Below are 12,343 nucleotides of genomic sequence, written 5' to 3' on the forward strand. Positions count from 1 at the left end.
CAAGGATCTGTGTTAGGCCCTCTGTTATTCTCAATATATATGCTGCCACTTGGAAATATTATAAGGAAACATGTAATTAGTTTCCATTATTATGCTGATGACACTCAAATATATATTTCATCACGGCCGGATGAAAACGCTAAATTATCCAAATTGACTGAGTGTGTTAAAGATATAAAAGATTGGATGATGCGCAATTTTCTTTTATTAAATCCAGACAAGACAGAGGTAATACTTATTGGTTCAAAAAACCGCCCACAAAACCTCTCACAATACAACTTTAACATAGTAGAATGTCCTGTTACTTTATCCTCTACAGTAAAAGACCTGGGTGTTATACTTGACTGCAACCTGTCTTTTGAAAATCATATTTCATATGTTACAAAAACAGCCTTTTTCCACCTTAGAAACATTGCTAAGCTACGTAATATGCTATCAGTTTCTGATGCAGAAAAGTTAGTTCATGCATTCATGACCTCGAGACTGGATTACTGTAATGCTTTATTAGCTGGTTGTCCTGCATCCTCAATAAACAAGCTACAGTTAGTCCAAAATGCCGCCGCTAGAGTTCTTACTAGATCAAGAACATTTGACCATATAACACCGATTCTAACATCACTGCATTGGTTACCTTTAAAGTTCCGTATTAATTACAAGGTATTGCTACTGACTTATAAAGCCCTAAACGGCTTAGCTCCAGTTTATTTAACGGATCTTCTATCGCCCTATAATCCATCGCGCTCTTTAAGATCACTAAATTCAAGGCTTTTGGTCATACCTAGGATATCCAGATCCACCAAAGGAGGGAGATCATTTTCACATTTAGCTCCAAAACTCTGGAATAGCCTTCCGGATACTGTTCGTTGCTCAGACTCGCTCTCCCAGTTTAAAACTAAATTAAAGACGCATCTCTTCAGCCAGGCATTTATATAATATTTTTAATCTTACAGTTAAATCCGGTCTCTAGTTCATAAACGCCAGAGGAGAACTGGCCCCCGACTGAGCCTGGGTTCTCCCAAGGTTTGTTTTTTTCTCCATTGGGTGACGTGATGGAGTTTTTTGGTTTCTTGCCACTGTTGCCTTTGGCTTGCTCAGTTGGGGATACTTAAAGGGACAGTTCACCCAAAAATGAAAATTCTGTCAGTAATTACTCACCCTCATGTTGTTCCAACCGCGTAAGACCTTCGTTCATCTTCGGAACACAAATTAAGATATTTTTGATGAAATCTGAGTGCTGGGTCACTCTCCATAGGCTGCTAGGTGGCCCAAACTTGCTGTCCCAGAAAAGTTATTAAAGAGATCGTTAATATAGTCCAAGTGACTACAGTGGCTCAATCTTAAGTATATCAAGCGACGAGAATACTTTTTGTGCGCAAAAACACACAAAAATAACGACTTTATTCCACTATTCATTTCCTTCTCTCTCGACCTCTAGTTGGTTTGCGTACTGTTTTTGCGCAGCGCGTCTGTGTTACACGTCATCACGTAGGCTCACTATTGGCCGACGCTGGTCATGTGTGTGATGCGTGATTACATATAACACAGACGCGCAGCGCAAAAACACTACGAGGCCCAAAGAGAAGGAAATTAATAGTGGAATAAAGTCGTTATTTTTGTTTGTTTTGCGCACAAAAAGTATTCTCGTCGCTTGATATACTTAAGATTGAGCCACTGTAGTCACTTGGACTATATTAACGATCTCTTTAATAACTTTTCTGGGCCAGCAAGTTTGGGCCACCTAGCAGCCTACGGAGGAGTGAGACAAGGGCTCAGATTTAATCAAAAATATCTTAATTTGTGTTCCGAAGATGAACGAAGGTCTTACGCGGTTGGAACAACATGAGGGTGAGTAATTACTGACAGAATTTTCATTTTTGGGTGAACGATCCCTTTAATTGAATTAATCAATCAACAATACTATTGATCAGCATTACCAAACGTGGACGTTTTACACTAGAAACTAACACTGATGTACTATTTTATTTAATACTTTGAAGCTGCTTTGATACAATCTGTATTGTGAAAAGCGCTATATAAATAAAGTTGACTTGACTTGACTTCTGCTCTTATAATCACAGACCCCAGGAAATCTCTCAGATGATCAAACTGTTTGCTTCATAAATGACAAAACCAGCTTGATGATATTTACAGATGTATAGAGAAGTCTAACGCCATTATTACAGCATTTCTGAGCTTAGAGATTGAAGAAGTCATGATGTCACACACTCCAGTAAACAGTAGGAGGCGCTAAACATCCTTCACGACAGAACTAAACCCGCCAGAACACTGAATGAAGAAGAAGAGAGATGGTTGGGGTTTATCGTTGATATCTGAGCCCTCTGCGCATGCGCATTCAGAAACCGAAAGTAACGAAGATCCTTAGGAAATGATTTACCTTCAGAAGTCTTGAAACATAGTTATCACATCACGGTAAGTTCATTTATCTGTTTCAGACACCATGCCATATTATTGTAAAATGTTTTCGAGTCGCTATCATATTAAACTCGATCATCAAATTTTAACGGTCATTTTATGGACTTTTGACGCATGTAGTGAACAAATTCATCTTCAGGATTATCATGATATCGAGCTCTAGGGATTCTGCTTTTAGTTGAGATTCTTTTACAGATTCTTTACGATCTGCACATTTTGTTTGGAAGGAAGAAAATAACTACGTTTTCATCAGTTATTTTATCAACAAGTCACTACATTTCTTACAGATTTCTGCTCATTCGAAATCAAATACAGACAGACAATGTAAGATTACATTTGTTTGAATGCTGCAATAGTGAGAGAGCGATTGCGTGTGTGAATAAGTGTTAGGCTACCTGATTAAAATGTAGGCTACTTTCACCCGATCATATTATAGGCTTGAGAACTATAACCGCAGCCATTTCAGCCCACTTTCAACTATGAAGTCAAATTTAATAAAAAAGAGAAAACCATATTTTATACTGCTCATTATTTTAAGTCAAGTCAAGTCAAGTCATCATTTATATAGCGCTTTTAACAATGTAGATTGTTTCAAAGCAGCTTTACAGAGATAAACATACAATTTAAGGTAACAGAGATTGGTTTGGCTTTATAGCGGTTCTTTAATAAAGTTATTTTCCAGCTAAAGTTAGTTTTGATTGATTCGCTTCCGTCGCAACGATCATTTGTTATTAAATTAGGGGCCGCTAAGACGACACCATTCTCTCTACATAGACTTTAAACGCGAACCTGTGAGAAACGCTGATGGTGCTCACATGCGCATTAAGAATTGGTTCTATAGTTATGTGCGTTTGAATATATTTTTTATCAGGTTTGTAATTCCCTACAAACTAAGCCTAAACAAAGTACTGGTCTTTCCTTATAAATTTTGATACAAAATTTAATTTAATTTTATCACTTGGGGGTAGGTACGCGAATCGAATTTCCCGACAACGCTTTATCTGTAGAGTGGTAAATGGATCCTCCATAGGGAGAGACTGGCACTTCATCACTGCGTTGACATCGGGTCCAGGCGAAGGTCCTTCATCAGATCTGGAAAAAACCTCGGGATAAACAAAGACACTAAAATTAACGTAGACGCCATTCTTCTCATGATGTAACGAGTACATCAGGATTTATGGGAAGTGTTCCCGGTTCCAGCTGACCTAATCTATGCAGCCTAACACTGAATTATAGAAGTCTATAATGTATTATGTGAATGCTAGGTCAAAGAGATGTGTCTTTAATCTAGCTTTGAACTAACTTTCGAGTGTGTCTGCTTCCCGGACAATGGTAGGAAGACTGTTCCAGAGTTTTGGTGCTAAATAGGAGAAGGATCTACCGCCCGCAGTCGATTTAGATATTCTAGGTATTATCAACTGGCCAGAATTTTGAGATCGCAATAGACGTGAAGGACTATAATGTGTTAAGAGCTCGCTCAAGTACTGCAGAGCTAAACCATTTAGTGCTTTGGAAGTAATCAGCAATATTTTAAAATGTATGCGATGTTTAATAGGCAGCCAATGCAGTGTTGACAGAACCGGGCTAATATGGTCATACTTCCTGGTTCTGGTAAGAACTCGAGCTGCTGCGTTTTGAACTAGCTGTAGTTTGTTTATTAAGCATGCAGGGCAACCACCCAGTAGAGCATTACAATAGTCTAGCCTTGAGGTCATGAACGCATGAACTAATTGTTCCGCATTTGTCAATGAGAGCATATGGTGTAATTTAGATATATTTTGAAGATGGAAAAATGCGGTTTTACAGATACTAGACACGTGACTTTCAAATGAAAGATTGGTATCAAAGAGCACACCCAGGTTCCTAACCGACGACGAAGACTTAACAGAGCAGCCATCAAGTGTTAGACAGTATTCTAGATTATTACGTGAGGACGTTTTTTGTCCAATAATTAGAATCTCTGTTTTTTCAGAGTTAAGTAGTAGGAAATTACGAGTCATCCAATTTTTTATATCAGCTATGCATTCTGTTAATTTTGTGAATTGGTAAGTTTCGTTAGGTTTTGAAGAAATATACAGCTGAGTATTGTTGGCATAACAGTGGAAGCTAATTCCATGTTTCCTAATGATCTCCTAATGGTAGCATGTACAGAGTGAACAGCAACGGTCCTAGTACTGAGCCTTGTGGTACGCCATACTGAACTTGTGATCAATGAGACATCTCATCATTTACTGCTACAAACTGATAACGGCAGATAAGTATGATTTAAGCCATGCTAGTGCAATTCCACTAATGCCAACATAGTTTTCTAGTCTATTTAAAAGAATGTTGTGGTCAATGGTATCAAATGCAGCACTAAGATCGAGTAACACTAATAGAGAGACACAACCATGATCGGATGATAAGAGCAAATCATTTGTAACTCTAATGAGAGCTGTGTCAGTACTATGGTACGGTCTAAATCCTGACTGAAAATCCTCACAGATATCATTTCTTTCTAGAAAGGAACACAGTTGTGAGGATACAGTTTTTTTCTAATATCTTTGACAGAAAAGGTAGATTCGAGATTGGCCTGTAATTGACTAATTCTGTAGGATCAAGTTGCAGTTTTTTAACAAGCGGTTTAATCATAGCCAGCTTAAAGGTTTTTGGCACATATCCTAGAGACAAAGATGAATTAATCTATGATTAAGAAGAGGATCTATGACCTCTGGAAGCATCTCTTTCAGTAGCTTAGTCGGTATAGGGTCTAACATACATGTTGTCGATTTAGATGAATTAACGAGTTTGCAAAATTCTTTCTCTCCTATAGCAATGAATGAATCAAATTTTTCCTCAGGGAGACTACAATGCACTGCCTGATGCGATACTGTAGTAGACGGTTTCATAGTTATAATTTCCTCCCTGATATTATCAATCTTATAAGTGAAGAAGTTCATAAAGTCATTATTGCTGTGTTGCTTGGAAACTTCTGTGCTTGAAGCTTTCTTTTTTGTTAGCTTAGCCACCGTTTCAAATAAATACCTAGGGTTATGTTTATTTTCTTCTAATAGGGTTGAAAAAGAATCAGATCTAGCAGCTTTTAACCAATCCAGTGATTTATTATTTCACTGGCATTTTTTTTATTGCATACCAATCACATTTGGCAATGTTGAGTTAGCCCCACCCATGTGCATGCTGTCTCAGGGGACCTCACAGTCACCCCAAAAACTTTGGCGTTTCGGGACCCTTCAGAAATCAACATATTTCTGCCATTTCTTTGATAACTAGGTTACAGTTTGACAAGAGTTTACAGTTTGACAAGAGTTTACAGTTTGACAAAAGCACAATGTTGTGTTTTACACAAATATAAGTAGGCTAAACACTTTGCAGTTTTAATGATGTCCTGTATGAACAAAATGACAGAGTATGTTTTTATGTTTCCACTGTTCGATCACGCCTGTGCCTCTCTCTCTCTCTCTCTCTCTCTCTCACACACACACACACACACACACACACACGCGCGCACACACACACGCGCGCACACACACACACACACACACACGCGCGCGCGCGCACACACACACACACACACACACACACACACACACACACACACACACACACACACACACACACACACACACACACACACACACACACATATTCCAGCATTGCAATCTTGACATCGCAGCCTGATCATTATGCTGCGTTCACACCAAACGCGAATAGAGCCCCAAATTCGCGTCTATCGCCTCTAGTTCGACGCTTGAACATTTTGAATCCAATCGCACGTCCAAAGTGAATAGGACGCGCGTATAAAGCGAGCGTTTGAAGCGAAATAGATGCGTGTTCAGAGCTAAGGCGGGGCTACAGATTAGGTGTCCCTAAAGAACCCGCATATGTCTATGCGCGCAGGGCTGGACTGGGACAAAAAATCGGCCCTGGCATTTTGGCCCATACTGGCCCACTACATATGATCATAAACAGCAACAATCTTTGCACGCCATTGAATGAATACCAACTCCTTTTCAACTCCCATGAGTGAGTAGGAATAAGCGAGAGTTAACAGATGAAAAAAAAAAAAAGTCATTTATTAAAACAATTTACTATAAAAAGTAGTGATGAATCCTAAAACAAGCTATAAGCTGCACTGGCATAGCAATACCTGTGTTTCTTACAGGATTTTTAGTAAAACTGTGGTGGGTGGACCTTGGGTCCTCTAGGGAAGAAAATTTTGTGCATTTTAATGTTAAATTCATCAATCTGGTGCACTTTGAGAGTTCAAAATTAAAAGCTCCAACCCATATTCAGTATGCAAATTGAACAAAGAAAAACTCAATCCTCTTTTAGTTAGTGTCTGTCTACATTACACTAATAATAGTTATAATATTAATCACATGGCAGTAATAGCCATATATTTTAAAACAAATGCACTGAGAAATAAAGGAAACTTTCATAATTAGTGTTGTTCTAATTTCTATACTTGAAAGTGATAAGCACATGATTTTTTATTTTGATGGAAACTGCATCGAGCTTTTATTTAGGCGGAACAAAATCTAAATTGATTTTGGTTTACAAACGCGTCTCATTACAATTCTAGTAAAATTCGGTAATCGTTTAGGCGGCAGGTAAGGCTGCTGCGGCGCTGCCTGTCACTTTAAGGGATTTTTTTTTCTCGATTGATTACATTCACTTGTTCTCACCAAGAAAGTTATTTTGACAATTGTGTGTGAATTTATCTATTCGGGCGCAAAGAAGATGCAAAAGAGAACTCACGCACTGTTTCATGCGCACGAAAACTAATCAAGTTATTTTTAATAGCAGTGAGATTACAAAGTGGCAGCACTGATCTGATGTATATAAATGTCATATAGATCAGTGAGTGGTGGCCTATTACAGCTGCAATTTCTTAACTTTGAAACAAAATAATGCAGTGCGTGTATCATTAAATGTCCGTCTCACATCTTCACTGAAGACTATTGCCGGCCTTCCAGCAAATAATTAATTTATGTTCACACATTTGGAGGCCTCTGCCTCAAGTGCTTGTATTTATTTGTATTATTTTTTTTTATTTTTTTTTTTTACTTCTCGGCCCCCCCTTTACGTTTAGAGATTTTGTTGACTATCGTTGCACATCATCACATCAGTAGGCTATTCGCTGCAGTTGTAAAGCGGCCGCTTTAACAAGTCTAAAACTTGATTCTGATTGGCCAATGCTCAGTTAACATGTCACATGTGCTCATCACACGTTTACCTACCTGTCAGTCTTGCAGCTCGCACCAGCTTCATGCGGCCAATGAGAGAGACACATAAGCCCGGAATTGGACTATACAACAATATACTTATGAATATATTGACGATTAATAATGATTTAAAAACAAAATACATCACCCACCGGCCCATACAGACCGCGGCCCACACAGACCGCGGCCCACCGGGAATCTCCTGGTAGTCCCGATGGCCAGTACATGCCTGTATGCGCGCACCTAAAAGTAGTTCCGCATTACATTAATTAATGTGCACGCTAGTTTTATAAATTTTTATAGCGTGTATTCTCCGTGTAAATCCATGCACTAAACCGTGACGCATGTACCGTTTCGGTTCAACACGAATACATGTACCTTTCCACCCCTAATAGGTATCGGATCATATTTTTTTCTCCCCTCCGGAGAAAGGAGATCTAGCGTTCTAGCGTTCTGGGCCAGTATCGGCACAATACCGATGAAATGGATACGGCACATCCATATAATTCCCTATAATTAATTCTACATTTACAATAAACTGCCAGGTGTCAGCTTTCAAATGAGATCATATTTGTGCTTTTAGTACAAAGGGTTCATGAACTGTATCTGTTTCAGTTTGGGTATGCCATTTGTGGGGAATTTTCAAAAGTGGGGTTGCAGCCTAACAGGTTAAAATCCCCAACCACTAATAGCTTTTAAAATTTAATAACAGATGACATAAAGTCAGTGAACTCAGAAAAAAAATTGTCCAGGGGGGCGATAAATGAGGATGCAAAAGAATGGCATTATCCGACCAACTCTAATGATTTGCAGTTCAAAAGAGGAAAAAGTTTCCACGCTCACCAGCTGACAGGGGTATCAATTTCTCCATACTATGGCAAGTCCTCCACCGTGGCCAGACAGATGCGGGGATCCAATAAACGAGCAGTCAACAGGACACAGCTCATTTAGATGAATAAACTCCTAATTACGTTGCCAGGTTTCTGTCAGTAATAGAAAGTTCAAGTTTTGCCTTACGAACAGGTCATTCAAAACATGCACCTTGCTTGCCACAGAATGGGCATTTAACAAGCACATATTCACAGATGCGATAACTGAGTCTTCAGAGGTAGAGGAAGATGTGCACTAGATAATCCTGAGCATAGGCAGGCCACGACGATCCCGGCCAAGGTGGAAGGGAGGTAGATCCCTATTCAGCAATCCACCCGGCGCATCCGGAAAAACTGCCCGCAGGTAGGATGATCTGGCGGGGCTCCAGGACCAGGCAAACTAACAGTAGGACATTTTATTTTATTTTATTTATTTATTTATTTATTTATTTTTAATAAAAAATAGAATAGAAAGAGAAAGTGTTAGTATTACTGTATCAAGTGCTGTCGAAAAAGAAGTGTCTTCAGCTGTTTCTTGAAAGTGGCTATGGACTCAGCAGCTCTGGAACAGTCATTGTAAAGGTCTGAGAAAGAGATTTTGTGCCTCTTTGAGATGGCACCACAATACGTTGTTCGCTTGCAGAGCGCAAGTTTCCGGATGGCACATAAGTCTGAAGTAAAGAGTTTAAGTAAAAGGGAGTAGTGCCAGTGGTTGTTCTGTAGGCAAACGTCAGTGACTTGAATTTGATGTGAGCGGCAACTGGCAACCAGAGCAATTTAGTGAGGAGAGGATTGACGTGTGCTCTCTTCGGCTTGTTAAAGACCACTCTGGCTGCGGCATTCTGGATCAGTTGCAGAGATTTGACCGTGCAAGCTGGAAGACCAGCCAGGAGAGCATTACAATAGTCTGGATAGAACAAGCATTTGGACAAGGAGTTGAGTAGCATGTTCTGATAGGAAGGGCCTGATCCTGATAATGTTGTGCAGGGCAAATCTACATGACCGAGCAGTTCTAGCAGTGTGGTCTGTGAAGTTCAATTGATCATCAATTACCACACCAAGGTTCCTGGCTGACCTTGATGGAGTTATGGATGACGAGTCTAGCTGAATGGTGAAGTTGTGGTGAAGTGTTGGGTTGGCCGGGACCACGAGTAGCTCTGTCTTCACAAGGTTTATTTGGAAGTGGGTGTCCTTCATCTAGCCAGAAATGTCTGTCAGGCAGGCCGATATGCGAGCAGAAACCGTCAGATCGTCAGGCTGGAATGAGAGGTAGAGTTGTGTGTCATCAGTGCAGGAGTGATAGGAAAAACCATGTTTCTGAATCACAGATCCTAGTGATGTCATGTAGATGGAGAAGATAAGTGGTCCAAGAACTGGGCCCTGAGGCACTCCAGTAGCTAGATGTTGGGTCTTAGACACCCTAAAGGACCTTCCTGAGAGGTAAGACTTGAACCATTGGAGTGCGGTTCCCGAGATGCCCCTTATCTTTAGGATTGACAGGAGGAACTGGTGGTTAACTGTGTCAAAGGCAGCAGACAAATCCATCAGGATGAGAACTGAGGATTTGGAAGCTGCTCTTGCCAGTCTCAGGTTGTTCTGTGTAAGAAAGGTAGAGATCTGGTTGAAAACAACTCGTTCAAGTGTTTTCGCGACGAATGGAAGGAGAGATACCGGTCTGTAATTTTCCAGATGTGCTGGATTTAGAGTGGGTTTCTTAAGCAGTGGGGTTACACGAGCCTGCTTAAATACTGTGGGACCCAGCGTGAGTGCGGGTACAACTGAGGAAGAAATGGCTTGAAGTAGGTTAGTGGGAAAAGGATCAAGCGGACAGGTGGTAGGGCGACTGGAAAGGATGAGTTTGGAGACTTCTGTCTCTGAAAGTATCTGAGTCATAGAGACAGAAAGGGCAGAAAGGAGAAGGGCAGCGGCAACGCCAAACACAGGCGCCATCTTGCTCCTTACTCTATAAGCTAACAACAAATTCAAACCCTTGGTTGTTGGTCATCAGAAGCCTTCAAAGCCTTCAAAGAGGGAAGAAAAGATCAGTTCATGTGTGCGCTTGATCCACTTGATCCACCGTTTACACTGAGGCGCTACAGAAATCTCTCACGCCATATTAAAGAGCTACAGGGCTATTTTCTGTTCCTTTTTTTTCCTGTGTTGTTTAATTTAATTAGGTTATTCTAAGTTTAAATATTGATGATTACATGCTTGGGGGAAATGCAATTAATTGCAATTAATTACAGCAAATTGTGCAATTAATTAGTTAATTTTTTTTATCGATTCCCAGCCCTAGTTCAAACACCATGTAAAAGTGAATTTTGCATAAAAGGCTTTAATATTATTATGGTTGTTCAGAGTAGTGAGATGAAATGTGATAACACTTTACTTGAAGGGGTGTGCATAAGACTGACATGACACCTTCATTCATGACATAACACACATGTCATGAATATGAAGGAGGTTGTATGCATGTTTATGACAACTGTCATTAAAGGTGAACTAAGTAACTTTTTTTACCTTAACTGAACAGCTTCGGAGTCATTGGAATGGTTATATTACTTATTTCGGGTTGAATGGTGGTCGTTTCGCACCCCCCTGGTGCCCGTGAGCGGAAAATACGCACTTGCAACTTTGAGCCGGTGGGCCGCCGGCCGCTGCGTCAGGAAGTCTCGCGTGATATCAGGTTTCGCGATGTAAACAATTGCTTTACGGCCAAAAGAAATCTGCTAAAATGCTGTCATTATTGCGCTCCCTCACGCTGTCCGAACCCGAATGAAGAAGACGTTTTAAAGAACGTCCCATCTGCTTTGATGTCGTTGATCTATAGCCTCTGGTGTCTGAGAATCACCAACGAGTTTTTACAACAGTGTTGTCAAATATCTATTCCGAAGCTGTGGGGGGAGCTCTAGAGAGAAACCTGCGAGCAAAAAGCGAGAATACAGCGAAGAAGTCCCGAAGCTACTGAGTGCTGCTTTAAGTGTCCTTCGTTCATGTAATGATATAAGAAGATCCCCAGGACACAAGAGGGCGCTGTTGTATAATGAATGTTCACAGACTAGTAGCTGCTGTATGCAAGGTTATTGTTATTGATTAAAGCATTACAGTCTAGCGCTCAATGGAGTAAGTCTCAGTCTCATTACATGGTGTCAGAACAGACAAATCTTCGCCAAAATGGAAGCACTAAAAGCACCAGACCCTCTGAGATTGGAAGGAAATATCGCAGACAATTGGAAGAAATGGAAACAAAAATTCGAACTTTACATGACTGCTACAGGCATTGAAGGAAAAGCTCAAAAAGTGCAAAGCAGCACGTTACTGCACGTCATCGGGGATGATGCTCTTGAAATTTACAACACTTTTGAATTCACACAGCAGGAGGACAAAATAAAGCTGAAGGTACTACTGGAGAAATTCGAGGAACATTTTACCCCCCACAGGAATGTAACATTTGAGAGACATGTGTTCAACACTCGTGTTCAGGCCCCCGGTGAGAACATAGACCAGTTCGTTACTGATTTAAGAGCAAAGGCAAGGTCATGTGAGTACGGACATTTATATGACAGTCTAATAAAAGACCGAATAGTCATGGGAATAAGGGATGACCAACTAAGAGCCAAGTTGTTGAGAACAATGGATTTAGATCTTCCCAAGGCTGTGTCTATATGTCGCGCTGCAGAGGCGAGCCGCATGCAAATGGACAAATTGCAAACTGCACAAGCCGAGTGCGTTGTCAATGAAGTCAAAAGGGAGCGCGCAAAAAAATCTCAAACGTCATTTGTCACGTCACGCAGGCAAAACATGATACAAGACTGT

Source organism: Leuciscus leuciscus, assembly GCF_965113295.1.
Source record: "Leuciscus leuciscus genome assembly, chromosome: 3".
NCBI lineage: Eukaryota > Metazoa > Chordata > Actinopteri > Cypriniformes > Leuciscidae > Leuciscus > Leuciscus leuciscus.